At 40.4% G+C, this 13,712-nt stretch overlaps 1 non-coding gene across 1 annotated transcript; it reads right to left on the bottom strand.

Annotated features, from left to right (window-relative positions):
• Nucleotides 1-5,946: 5,946 nt before the first annotated feature.
• LOC114810717 lies at nucleotides 5,947-6,083 on the bottom strand. The gene has a single exon (XR_003758412.1). It is a non-coding gene; the product is annotated as a small nucleolar RNA SNORA7 (small nucleolar RNA).
• Nucleotides 6,084-13,712: the final 7,629 nt, after the last annotated feature.

Raw genomic sequence — 13,712 nt, 5'->3', positions numbered from 1 at the left:
AGTTTAAAGCACTGTTGAAGCTTTATTGGAGGCGACATTCACATTTGAGAAACTTGAAGGTTGAGAAAGTTTGGGAAAAAAAGCATTTGCGTTATACTGATTAATTGCTGACAGAATCAGTAAATCAATACATCACTGGTATTTATTTAGTGTTTGTTGTGTGCAGAGTATTGTACCAAAGGTCTTGGGAAAATTACCTGCCCACAAGAAGCTTTCAGGTTATGGGGGGTAAACAAATTACAGGCAGGGTAAATGGAAAACAGAATGGATATTTACATAGGTGTTATGGCATAAAACCCTGGTACTACTACTAATAATATTAATGATATTTGTTAAGTGTTTACTATGCTCTACGCACTATACTATGCACTGGGATAGACAGTAGACAATCAGGTCAGACACAGTCCAGTCCCTGTCCCACATGAACATCACAGTCTAAGAAGGAGTGAGTAGGATTTAATCTCCATTGCATAGATGAGGATACTGAAACAGAGAATTTGTGTCTTGCCCAAGGTTATACAGGAGGCAAATGGCAGAGATGGAATTAGAACCCATGTCTTCTGGATCCATGGCTCTTTCCACTGGGCCATGGCAGTAGGTAAATGTTGAGATTTAAGTAATACCAATTCTGGATCATTCATATATCCATTTATCTATCTATAAACCTACCTAGCTATATATCTATTTAGGTATATTTATTAATGTACAGAATTACCATGCACAATGCTCCCATTTGCTCTGCTGTGGTCCCTCTGAGCATGTTCTCAGTTTTAACTGACCACAATACTGGAAGAGGTGAGGGGGAGCAGAGAGACCCACCAGCACCCCTGGTAAGACACAATGTGTTTTTCACATTTTCCATTAGCCATCAAAACCCATCTCTATTGAAATTCATTTTTATAATTTATCAACACTGATTTACTTTTCAGCTTTGTCCCTTCTACCTTGCTGTTATTATTATTATTATGGTATTTTTCAAGTGCTTACTATGTATGAAGCACTGGATTAGATACAGAGTAATGAGATTGTCCTAAGTGAGCTTCACAGTCTTAATCCCCATTTTTACAGGTGAGGTAACTGAGGCACGGAGAAGTAAAGTGGTTTGCCCAAGGTCAATCAGAAGACAAATGGTGGAACTGGGATTAGAACCCAGGAGTTCTGACTCCCAAGTCCAGCCCATGATCTTTCCACTAAAAAGATTCTGCTGCTTCTCTACTTTACCTTGTCTATCTTAACTCTTTGATTTCATAGCACAACCCAATCTGCACACTTGGATCCTCTATTCCCAACCTACACGCTGTACCTTAATCTTATCTATCCTAACACCAACCCTTGCATGTGTCCTCCTTTTGGCCTGGAACTCCCTCAGATTTCTTTTATGACAGCCCACCCCATTCCCCCCACAGATTTTCCTTTGGCCTTGCTCATCCCCTCATTTTCACTACTCTCCCTCCCCTGCTTCACTTATGCACTTGACAATGTACTTCTTATATACTTGATATTCACCACACAGCCCCACAGCATTTATGTACATGTCCTTATACTCTACTATTTACCACTTGTAATATATTTTAATGATTGTCTTCAAATGTAGACTGCAGACTCTTTGTGGGAAGGGATTACATCTTCCAACTTTATCATATTTTTCTCAAGGACGTAGTACAGTGTTCTGCACAGAGTAAGCATTCAGTCAATAACATTGATGGATTCAATCAGAGCATTGCTGCCCAGTGATTAAGAATTTCAATGTATACGGTCTGTGTGCCCTATTTATTCCGTCCCTTACCCCTTAAACTATGCACTTGAGGCCATGTAACCCATAATTGGGAGGGGACTGTATAGGCACTTGGGTTACCTGCAGAATGTGATGATTACTACTGTTATGGAAGAAGCATCAAATGGCATCGACATCAACATCATCATCATCAACATCAACAGAACCAGCCAAATGAACCTCATCACCCTTGTTGCTATCACCAACATCATCAATTGAATAATTGTCATCACTGTCATTATCATCATTACTTTTAGGGAGCATCATTACATAATCATCATCATTGTAGGAAGCATCATCAGTAGCACAGTGATCATTCTCATCTTCATCATTATCAGCAAGTTCACTACCTTTAAACTGAAATCTATAGGTTTACCTTAATGAAATTAGAAAAAGGATTATTCCCTGCCTTGCATAAAGTGCAAATTAAGAATGTAGTTTTGAAAATATTTCCTAAGGAATATGTTTAAATTGAAAATCTGATAATTCTTTTTATTTTTAGATATGTGCCTTTTTCAAAATATGATATAAGATTCAGCCTAAATGATCCATTCCCAACTCCAATGGGTATCCTTTTCCTATTGAGCAAATCTTGATCAAACTTTTAAATAGCTAACATCTTTTAAACCTCCTTATCATTTATCATAGCCATATATGAGCACAATATTTTAGCATTGCTATTATGAATTCCCTTTGAAAAATTCAACAAAAGATCCTTTCAAGGGAGATAAGCTTAAAGCAAATCTGATCAGTAATTAAATGCTTTAACCTATGCCTTGTTCAGGAATGTGCTACAGTTCAGCTATTGCTATGTATTGTCAATCTTGCAGAAAGATGATTTAGATCTTATAGATCCTCTAGACTGTAAGATCATTATGGACAGGGACCATGTGTACCTATTCTGTTATACTGTACTCTTTCAAGCATTTAGTACAGTGCTCCATACACCATAAGCACTCAATAAATATGATTAATTGATTACTGATTTATCTGTTTTCTTGATTAGATGCTTTCCTGACAAAAGCAGAGGTAGATGCAGAAACAATTTACTAAGGAAATGAGCAGAAAATATAATGTGTCTATGTGGTAATATATTGACATAGGTAATATGAGCATATAGACATTTTGGGATCATTTAAATGAAATGAACAAAAATACCTTCTAGGATAACTTGGACATTCCTAAACATTTTAACTACTAAAATTCTACTAAAACTTGGCCTAGTGAAAAGAGTGCTGGACTGGAAGTCAGTAGACCTTGGTTCTAATCCTGCTTTATCACTTGTCTGCTGTGTACACTTGGAGAAGTCATTTACTTCTCTGTGCTCCAATTTCCTCATCTTTTAAATGTGAATATACATCTTACTTATTTACACTGACCTGAAATTGTGAGATTCATGTGAGACAGGAACTGAGCATGATCTTATTAAAGCTACTTAGCATAATGTTTGGCACAAGGTAAGTACTTAACCAATTTCTATCTTTCAGTTATTTTAGAAGTTCTCCAGCCCCATCTCTCCTTTCCCTCTCCATGATGAATTTCTGAATCAAGCAAGAGTATTTGTTTAGTGCTTATACTGTGCAGAGCAGCATTACTATGCACTTGGGAAAGTACAATACAATAAGTTGGTAGACACAATTACTGATCACAAGGAATTGGGAAGCAGCGTGGCCTAGCACATAGACCATGGACCTAGGTTCTTTTCCTTGATCTGTCACTTGTTTGCCAATTTGGGCAATTCACTCAACTTCTATGTGTCTCAGTTTCCTCATCTGTATAACAGTAATTAAGACTATGAGCTCCACGTGAGACAGGGACTGAGTTCAAACTGAATAGCTTGCATCTCTTCCAGCACATAAAATGGTGCTTGAAATATAGTGAGTGCTTAACAAATACCACTGTCTACAGTGCCTGTCACATAGTAAGTGCTTAACAACCACCATAAGAAAATGATTCTATAGTTTATACCATGAGATAGACATTAAAGTAAATGACAGAAAGGGGAAATATCTGCCAAACTAACTCTCTTCCCCTCTTCAAAGCCCTACTGAGAGCTCATCTTCTCCAGGAGGTCTGCCCAGACTGAGCGCCCCAGCCATCCCTCCGCTGCTCCTCCCCTCCTCTTACCCCCTCTCCTGCTCTCCACTTTTCCCCCTCCCCTCAGCACTGTGCATATTTGTATATATTATTTATTACCCTATTTATTTTGTTAATGAGGTGTATATATCTATGATTCTATTTATCTTGATGATTTTGTTTTATTTTGTTTGGTTCTGTTTTGTTTTGTTGTCTGTCTTCCCTGTTTAGATTGTGAGCCCATTATTGGGCAGGGATTGTCTCTATCTGTTGCTGAATTGTCCAGTCCAAGTGCTTAGTACAGTGCTCTGCTCACAGTAAGCTCTCAATAAATACTACTGAATGAATGAATGAATGAATGAATGAAATATATAAGAATGTGTTTGTATATGCTGTGGGCATGACAGGGGCTGTAAAGATATTTAAAGCATACAGATCTGAGTGCATAGATGATGAAGGGGGGGGGTGGGTAGGTGAAATGAGGTCTTAGTCAGGAAAGGCCTATTGGAGGAGATGTGATTTTAGGAAGGTTCTGAAGGGGAAGAGAGTTGGACTGTAGGATATGAAGGAGACGGGGGTTCTGGGACAGAGGGAGAACATGGGCAAGGGTTTGGCAATGAAGAGATGAGATCAAGGTAGTCAGTACTAAGGGAGCAGAGTGGAAAAGTACTGGGCATATAGTAAGGACTTAACAAATACCATTATTATTATTATTATCATTATTATTTTAGGAGATCAGTGAAGTTAGGTAGGAGGGAGAGAACTGATTGAGTGCCTTGAAGCTGATGATAAGACATTTCTGTTTGATGCAAAGGTGGATGGGCAACCATTTGATGTTTTGGGGAAGTGAGAGATAGGGACTGAACTTTTGTAGAAAAAACAGTACAGACAATGAAGTGAAATGTATAATGGAGATGATGGATGATAAGACCTAGGGAGGTAAGGGGAGAGGTTGATGCAGCAGTCGAGGCAGGAAATGAGTGCTTGAATCAGCTTGGTAGTAATTTGGATAGGGAAGAAAGATTCTAGAGATATTGTGAAGAAACAGGACATCATGTGGACTAAATGAAACATGAGCCAAGGATAATTAATGCCAAGGATACAGACTTGTGAGACAAGTAGGGTGATGGGGCTGTCCACAGTGATAGGAAAGTCAGGAAGAGGACAGGGTTTGGGTGGAAAAACGAGGAGTTCTGTTTTGAACATATTAGGTTGGAGGTGTTGTTGGGACATCCAGATAGAACTGTGCTCAAGGCAGGAGGAAATACGAGACTGCTGAGAAGGAGAGAGGTTAGTGCAGGAGAGGTAGATTAGGGAATATTTCGCATAGAGAAGGAAGTTGAAGTCATGGGGGTGAATAAAATCTCCAAGGAAGGTAGATGGACAATGGAAGGGAACCCCAAACTGAGTTTTGAGAGATTCTCACAGTTAGAAGGTGGGAAGTAGAGGAGATTGAGAAGGAGGTGAGGAGTTGCCAGAGAGATAGGATTAGAACAAGGAAAGGACATTGTCAGTAAAGCCAAAGATGAATAAAGTTTCCAAGAGATGGCTCAAACGTTGAAGGCTGTGAACAGGTTGAGAAGAATTACGAAGGAGTAGAGGCCACTTGATTTGGCAAGAATGAGGTTATTGGTGATCTTAGAGAGGGGACAGTTCCATAGAGTGAAGGGAGTGGAAAGCAGTTTGCAGGGAATTAAGGAGAGGAAGTGAAGCCTGGTATAGACAAGTAGCTTTAGGAGTTTGGAAAGGAATATTTCCTTTCTCTTCCCTTACTGACACTAAGGGCACCTGCTAGAGTCTTAGCTCACAACTGACAACACTTCACTGGGCTCTTATGCAAGGTGCTTGAACACCACTTGCTCCAGATGAAACCAGTGTTGGTAGGGAAGGCAACAAAAAAAACCTTCCACTTCCCCCTTCCCTTCCCCCTTTCTCTTCCCAACTGACACCCATGCCCATCACCCTTGCCATTTGTTTCAGACATTTTACTCCCTCCTCCAGCCCTCTGTCCCCCAACCTTCCCCATCCCTTGACCTCTTGAGTCTCTACCTTTGACTGTCTCCCATGCCTCTGCTGCCCAGCACAAGGGAGTTTTGACTTTTAGCAGATTGCCTTCCACTTGCTAGCCATTGCCCAAGCTAGGAATGGAATGGAATGCCTCTGCTTGACTCTCCCTCCCATAATTGAGACTGGTAGAGTACTGGAAACTCTCCAGGTATGATCCTGAGAGGGGAACCTAAGTGCTTAGTGAAGCTTAGTGAAGCTTAGAGAAGCAGCGTAGCATAATAAATAGAGCATGGGTCTGGGATTCAGGAGGTGATGTGTTCTAATTTGGACTCTGCCACCTGTCTGCTGCGTGACTTTGGGCAAGTCACTTTACTTCTCTGTGCCTCAGGTACCTCATCTGTTGAGACTGTGAGCCCCACGTGGGACAGTGATTCTGTCCAACCCAATTTGCTTGTATCCACCCCAGCACTTAGTACAGTCCCTGGCACATAGTGAGCACTTAACAAATATCATAATTAATATTAGTATTATTATCAGGTGGGATAAGGGATAGTGTCAGAGATATCGTTGAGGGTAGCAAAATTTGAGAAGAGGCAGGAGATCTGCTGGGAAGGATGGGAGAGTCAAAGAATAGCCAGGAGGAGGATGTACAGTTCTCTGCACATAGTAAGTGCTCAACTGAGCAGGGGAGAATTTTAAAGATATAATGCTTAATAGTTTCAATTTTATCAATGAAGAGTATGTGGCTAGGTAATTGGGGCAAGAGATAGGTGGGCAGGGAGATGGGCTTGAAGAGGGAGTTAAAACTCTGAAATAGTTGACACAGGCAAGGACATGGGAATCAATAATGATGGAGAAGTACTGTCAGGTGGAGGATGAATTTCAGATGGGTAGGAACCTATTTTTCTAAATATGGGTGTTTGATCTGCTTTATTTTCCAAGAAACTTTTATTTAATCTTAAACTGTCACAAAGACCAATAAAAGGGAAGCATGGGAGAGAGGGAAGTAAATCATTTGGACAAAACCTTTGAAACATTTAAGAAGAATGGTGCTACATAAATCAAATATGATAATATTTTAATTGATAATTATGAAAAATGAACCAGATCCTCCATTGATTAAAATTCCTCTCTGACTGTTAGGCCTTCTCTGAGGCATATTACTCTTCACAGAACATCATTTAGCACCTCATTTAGATGGATTTTGTTTCTTGAGGCAACTAACCCAATGATCACATTTCTGTGCCTCTCTGGAGAATTAATTCACATAAACTATAATGGCATTGCTAGGACTCAAACTCTGAAGGGGGAGGTGGAAGGTTTTTTTTTGTTGTTTCCTTCTCTACCAACACTGGTTTCATCTAGAGCAAGTGGTGTTCAAGCACCTTGCATAAGAGCCCAATGGAGTGTTGTCAGTTGTGAGCTAAGACTCTAGCAGGTACCCTTCTATATCTCTTCCTCACCATCCCTCGTTCACACCTATCCTGCCATCGACCTCTGGCCCACGTCCTCCTGCTGTCCTGGAATGCCCTCCCTCCTCACCTCCACCAAACTAACTGTCTTCTCCACTTCAAAACCCTACTGAGAGCTCACCTCCTCCAAGAGGCCTTCCCAGACTAAGCTTCCCCTTTCCCTCTGCTCCCTCTGCTCCCTCTCTGCCCTCTGCTCCCTCCCCCTTCCCACCTTCACCTCCCCTCAGCTAAGCCCCCTTTCCCTCTGCTCCTCCCCCTCTCTCCTCCCCTCCCCTCAGCCCTGTGCTCATTTGTATATATTTGTATTACCCTATTTATTTTGTTAATGAGGTGTACATCCCCTTGATTCTATTCATTGTGATTATGTTGTCTTGTTTTTGTCCCTCTCTGTCCCCCAATTTTACTGTAAGCCCATCATTGGGCAGGGATCATCTCTATCTGTTGCCAAACTGTATATTCCAAGCGCTTAGTACAGTGCTCTGCACAGAGTAAGTGCTCAATAAATACCATTGAATGAATGAATTAATGAATACCAGCAGCTGTAGTAGGAGGAGGAAGAAGAGAAGAAGTAGAAGAAGGAATAGCATTTATTGAGTGGCAACTGTGTGCAAGGAACTGGACCTAAGTATTGGTAAATTCAAATTAAGCAAATGACCCATCTATTGCCCACAAGGAGCTTATTCTCTAATGGGGAACAAAGCCATAAAATATTTCTAGAGTTATTAACTTAAATAATAAAATGTAAAATTGAATAAACATTTATACCTAAGTGTTGAGGATGGGAATGAATAAGTACAAACATAAATGCTCTTTTGCCTCTCGACCATTTCCATCCTCTCCTATAGACTGTGAGCTTCTCTTCTAAGCTGTAAGCTCCCTGAAGGCAGGGAGCATGTCTACCAACTTTATTATATTGTACTTTCTCAAGGATGTACTATGGTGCCCTGCACACAGTAACTGCTCAATAAACGCCAGTGATTGATTGAATTCTCTCTTCCATGCACAAGGAATGTCAATCCATTCACGGTAAAAGAATATACCAAGCCTAGTGGGAAAAGCATACTTAGGGCAGGATAACAATAGACCTGAGTTCTCAACCCAGAAATCTATTGGCCTGCTGTGAAATACTGACTAAAACACTTAACCCTCTGGGCCTGAGTTTCCACATCTGTATAATGGGCATAAAATGTGTGCTCTCCCTATCTTTAGAACTGTAGAAAATATGGGACAGAGATTACGCTTTTGATCATATCATTTTGCATCTATGCTACACTAGTGCTTGATAAATACCATTAGATGAATTAATTCAGAAAATTAAGGATTTAAATAATGTGTTAATTAATAATTTTGGCATTTCTTATGTGCTTACTGTGTGCCAATCACTGTACTGAGCCCGATGTGGACAGAAGATAATCAGGTCAGACATAGTCCTTGTCCCACATGGGCTTCACAGTCTAAGAGAGAAGAAGAATGGAAACTTAATTGTGATTACGCAGATGAGGAACCTCAGGCACAGAGAAATTAAGCGGCTTGCCCAAGACAAATGATCAAGTCAGATCAATCTCATTTCTGGGCCCATGTTCTTTTCTGTAGGCTATACTGCTTCTCTAGTTGCTTTTTAAATAGTTGGACACTAGGTGCTAATGTACTTTTCTGTGTTCATTTTAGGTAAAATACAATTTTAAAATCTTCAAATGAAAACACTTTCTAAAAGATATGAAAACAATAAAGTATGAATGTTCACCCAATTATCTCTCCTGCATAAGGAAGGAAAGAATTCATGAATCCATTAAGATCTATGAATCTATGCTGGGGAGGAAAACTTTGATCCTGCTTTAAAATATGGTCTAGTTGAAAAAACATGAGCCTAAGAATCAGAGGGACCCTGTCAATTGTCTACTATGTGACCTTAGGCTGGTCACTTAATAGCTCCTGTGCCTTAGTTACCTCATCTTTAAATGTGGTAAAATACCTCTTCTCCTCACTCCTCAGACTGTGCAACCCATGTGGGACTGGGTATGTGTCCTACCTAATTATCTTGTATCTAATTTAGTGCTAGTACAATGCTTGGCACTTTGGAAGCACTTAAAACACAATTATTGTTTTATTATTATTAATAATAATCATTATGATAATAATAATGTTAGTATTTGTTAAGCACTTACTATGTGCCAAGCACTGTTCTAATTGCTGGGGTAGATAAAGGGTTATCAGGTTGTCCCACATGAGGCTCACACTCTTAATCCCCATTTCACAGATGAGGCAACTGAGGTACCGAGAGGTTAAGTGACTTCCCCAAAGTCATACAGCTGACAGGTGACAGAGCCAGTATTAGAACCCATTACTCCTGATTCTTAAGCCTGTAGTTCTTCCCCTGAGCCATGCTGATCCTCTGACTTTATCTCTAAAGTCACATAAATGGGTTTGGGTGTGGTTGTGAACATCTGGCACATTTTGACAATCATCACTCATTAGTGTTGTAGAATTCACTCTGCTTCACTGAACCTTCCTGAAAACAGTATTAATAGCCGAAGGAGTGGGAGAGTGGGGCCTCAGGATTGGCCCAATCCATTGGTACACTAGGAAAATTAATTCTGCCAGGTCACAGCCTGTGTAGACCTTTCTGTGTGTTTTCTGCATCCATAATAGCTTCTTGATCACTCAGAATTCAGAAATCATGACTATATCATCCTAGTTACTGAATGCTTTGATATGGAACGTTGAAATAATGAAACGTTCAATCTTTAGACCCACGACCTTTTTATTCTCCCTCCTAATCCCTGTCACCGGTCCACTTGACATTTTTCTCTGTTTTTGTATCCCTCTAGAGATTCCTCCAGGTAAATTTCCTGCTTAATCAGGGAAGTAACAGAGGGAGGTTTTTCTACTCTCTTTGACTTCCACAGATGCAGGAATGTGACCCTATAAACCCCAGGCCAGACAGGTGATTTGTACCTGGTTTCTCAACATCATGTAAAACCAATTCTCACTAAGTCTGGTAAAGAATATATGAGTAGGCAAAGCACTGAAGTGCCAGGTCAAGTAAGCACAAACGTTCAGACAAGATGATTCATCACAGATCTTAGTTGTTATAGAAATATTGGCAGGCACTTATGAAAACTTTATTTATGATTATGAGAATTTCTGTCTGCAGAAATAGTACATTAAGTATAACTATCATGACAAGGCAAGAGGCCAAATCTAAGCTATAGGAGAAATTACTACTTGACTAGTACATTATTAATTTTTAGCAGAAAGAGATGAAGCAGCAGGTTTAACTTGGAGAATTAAGCTCTCATTGTCTGTGGTGATTAACACAATGGAGAAATAATGAACACTTGGATTCAGTACTTAAGTTATATCAACCTTTTAGGGTTAAAATGTAGGACCGGACCTGATTCTTTTGGATACCACATGTCCATGAATGTAGTGGTGTACTGTGATACATTTAAATCTCTTTTAATATTTTAATCTGCTATGCAATGAAAGTAAATTAGAAAACATTGCAATTGTCTGTGGTTGAGACAAGAATTCAATCAGAAATTCTATCCCATTCCTGTTCTGACCCATCTTTATATCATTTTACATATTCAGCTGAAACCTAAAGATATTTTAAATCTATTTCAATCTAATTCCTTCAGTGTAGATTTCACAACATGTACTCTCACTTCTGCCTAAATGTGTGTTCACTAAATTTTAGTTCAGACAACATGAGCTGTTCTGGAAACAGCTTGTCACCATGTGGAAAGAAATGGCTGTGCATGCAGGTGTGCTGGTGGATGCAGCAAATAATGCCATGTGGGTTTTCTTCAATGTAGTCTTCTGCAGAAATGTAGTCTCCATATTACAGGATATCAGGGTGTATACACACAAGTGCCTCCAATATGAATTATCTTAAGTACCACTATAAAAATTATTATTCAGAAACAACTTGGGTGTTTTCTTCATGTATTGATGAATGTCAAGGGGGCAAAAGAGAAAATAGCCCAGCATTGACAGGGTTAAACATAACACTACTAGGGGCAGGTTTTTTTATGTGGGTTCAGGCCCACATTGGACTTTTTAGCTACACAAGTACTCATAGGTAAACTTTTCCATTAGCACTGTCTTTTAAGATGAATATTTTGATGAAGAACCCAGTATGGTAAACTGGTGAGGTCGTTATGTGAAGGGATAATAATTATAATAGTTATTATTTGTTAAGTGCTTACTATGTGTAAGGCACTGTACTAAGACTTGGGGTGGATACAAGCAAATCTGGTGCAACACAGTCCCTGTCCCATGTGGGGCTCACAGTCTCAATCCCTGTTTTACAGATGAGGGAACTGAGGCCCAGAGAAGTGAAGTGACTTGCCCAAGGTCACACAGCAGGCAAGTGGGAGAGCCAGGATTAGAATTCATAACCTTCTGACTTCCCAGCCCATGCTCTACCCACTACACCATGCTGCTTCCCAGGGCACCATGCTTGTTTTGTATTGTACTTTCCCAAGCACTGCAACACAGTAAACACACATTAAATACTAATGAATGATTGACTGATTGATAGAATGTACATAATATACAAACCAGATTAGAGCCCTGCAGGGTCTGTTGCTGAGACGACACACAGAGATACATCATCAAAAGTCTAGACTGCACAGTATACCCAAATCCCACCCATTTCACAGAGCATAAGATGTTGGATGTCTAAACAACCCATATTTAGGAGTGCATAATAGGGGATGATTTCTAGAATGGACATCCCTAAAAATTACCTGCCTGACCTATGCCTGACCAAAACAGGGGACATTTGGGGTACAAAAACAAATTGCAATTAAGAAAGGATTGACTTTTATTCTGAGGAGAACCTTCATCAGGACAGTCAGAAAAAAGGCAAAAACAAAAGCAAAAACAGCATTAGCCACTGCAAACATTAAATATTTCCAGACAACGAAGCCTGCCTTTCCTGTGCATGGTGTGGATAGATCTTTATCAACTTATTTAGTCACACACGTTCCTATAGATGTATTTCACCGTCAGATCACCCTCGAGTAAAAAGGACACCAAGAATCTCTGTTCACAACCTGCTCTGTGTTCACCACTTGGTCAGGAGATCTAAGCTGCTGCTGCACTTTCCACAGGGGCCAAGTGAAGCAACTAGTAACTACCACCTTCCCTCCTGCCACTGAGGGCCCCTTCTCTGGACACGTTTTGTGCATGCTGGGCCACAGGAATATAAACTGCTGCTGAACATCATCCGTGTCTCTGCCACCAGGCAGCCAGTCACACAGCTCAGGAACCTGCACCACCAAGTAGACGCCATCCTGTCCTGCCTTCCACCACCTGGGAGGAAAAAAGATCAGGATCCCCAGCACAAGGCCTCCACAAAACCTCAGTCAGTCAGTCAATCAGTCAAGCATATTTATTGAATGCTGACCATGTGCAGACCACTGTATTCAGCAGAGAAGCAGCACTGCTTGGTGGCCAGCACGGGCTTAGGAGTCAAAGGATGTGGGTTCTAATCGTGGATCTGCCACTTGTCTGCTGTGTGACCTTGGGCAAGCCACTTAACTTCTCTGTGACTCAGTTACCTCATCTGTAAAATGGGGATTAAGACTGTGAGCCTCACGTGGCACAGCCTGATTAACTCTTATCTACCCCAGCACTTAGAACAGTGTTTAGCACATAGTAAGCATGTAACAAATACTGTAATAAGTATTATTATTATTTCTAAGTACTTGGGTGATGGGAGAGTACAGTATAACAATATACAGACACTTTCCCTGCCAACAACGAGTTTATAGTCTGGGGGGAGACAGTATTGATGTAGAAAAATGAATTACAGCAAGTCAGGTGCTGTTATAGTGCTTACTATGGCTTGGCATATTTCCTGATCTCTGAGCCTTAAGGACCCTGAAATTCTGCTTCACTAGCCACAGAATTCTATTGATTTTTGTTTATATTTTGCAAACATGCCCTTGTCTTTTATGTTGTTTAAGGGTTTTATTGCAAAATCAATCTTTTGTGTGTTTATCCCCTCTAGTTTCTTCTCCCCATACAATCAATGTGCAGAACACTGTACTATGCACTTGGGAGAGTACATTACAACAGAATTAACAGACAGGTTCCCTTCAAAACTTTTATGTACATATCCCATATATTCATTCATTCACTCAATCATATTTTTTGAGCATCTAGCATGGTGTAGTGGATAGAGCACAGACCTGGGAGTCAGAAGGTCACGGTTTCTGATCCCAGCTCTGCCACTTGTCTGCTGGGTGACCTTGTGCAAGTCACTTCACTTGTCTGTGCCTTAGTTATCTCATCTGTAAAATGGGGATTGAGACTGTGAGCCCCATGTGGGAGCGGGACTGTGTCAAACTTGATTTGCTTGTATCTACCCT

The sequence above is a fragment of the Ornithorhynchus anatinus genome, chromosome 3, assembly GCF_004115215.2.
Source record: "Ornithorhynchus anatinus isolate Pmale09 chromosome 3, mOrnAna1.pri.v4, whole genome shotgun sequence".
NCBI lineage: Eukaryota > Metazoa > Chordata > Mammalia > Monotremata > Ornithorhynchidae > Ornithorhynchus > Ornithorhynchus anatinus.
The sequence above is the reverse complement of the archived record's forward strand: the minus strand, read 5'-3'. Positions and strand labels throughout refer to the sequence as shown.